The sequence below is a fragment of the Schistocerca piceifrons genome, chromosome 3, assembly GCF_021461385.2.
Source record: "Schistocerca piceifrons isolate TAMUIC-IGC-003096 chromosome 3, iqSchPice1.1, whole genome shotgun sequence".
Taxonomy (NCBI): domain Eukaryota; kingdom Metazoa; phylum Arthropoda; class Insecta; order Orthoptera; family Acrididae; genus Schistocerca; species Schistocerca piceifrons.
In genome coordinates, this window is record NC_060140.1 from 183,921,565 (window position 1) to 183,922,630 (window position 1,066).

The following is a 1,066-nucleotide window of genomic DNA, read 5'->3' on the forward strand; positions in this document are numbered from 1 at the left end:
TTGGCTGTAAATCAGTGAGAATCACATCGGGTGGAGAATGACTTCCATAGAGCCGAAAACTTAAATTTACTAATCTGTTTGGCATAAAGCACTCCGCCTCCAGGTCACAAGTGACCCCAGCACACCGCTCTCCCGGTCGTTATGATGGTTTTCTTTGACCGGAGCCGCTACTATTCTGTCGAGTAGCTCCTCATTTGGCATCACGAGGCTGAGTGCACCCCGAAACATGGCAACAGCGCATGGCGGCCCGGATGGTCCCCATCCAAGTGCCGGCCACGCCCGACAGCGCTTAACTTCGGTGATCTGACGGGAACCGGTGTATCCACTGCGGCAAGGCCGTTGCCCTGTTGGACACAATATGTCAGAATTATTTACACAGTTTCATTGGCAGTTTGTCGCGGCAAGTTAGGTCTGCAATCGCCCCGTTCGTTCTGTAACAGCCGGTGACAGTACACGAACAAGGTCAAATATATGCACCTCATCGCTTTCACGTGAGTCAAGTTATTCAGGCGCCATACCTCATCGTCAAAAGGCTATTCGTGACCATTGGTCTTGTGGAAGAACGGATGGTTCAAATGGCTCTGAGCACTATGGGATTTAACAGCTGTGGTCATCAGTCCCCTAGAACTTAGAACTACTTAAACCTAACTAACCTAAGGACATCACACACATCCATGCCCGAGGCAGGATTCGAACCTGCGACCGTAGCAGTCGCGCGGTTCCGGACTGCGCGCCTAGAACCGCTAGACCACAGCGGCCGGCCGAAGAACGGATGTCGTGGCATTGTATAGTGGTAAGGCATTCCTCAGCACACTGCGTAACGATGGATAAAAGGTTGTCAAGATACTGGAAATCAGTAGGGGCGTGGGAACTGGACTCTAGCATGTTACAGCACCTGTCTAACATAATGAACTTGTCAACAAGACGCCGTAAAATCCTGTTTTAAAAGCAGTGCAATTGAAGTAAACTACTGAGCTTCGAGGGTCGGTGGATGCGGTTCGGCGGCGGCTTCGGGGTGCCGGACGTCTTAGAAAACGTGTGACCATCAAGGCGAAGCTCCGGGTGA

General features: G+C 51.5%; 1 pseudogene; it reads right to left on the reverse strand.

Annotated features, from left to right (window-relative positions):
* Positions 1 to 227: 227 nt before the first annotated feature.
* On the reverse strand, positions 228 to 344 carry LOC124790901 (annotated as a pseudogene).
* Positions 345 to 1,066: the final 722 nt, after the last annotated feature.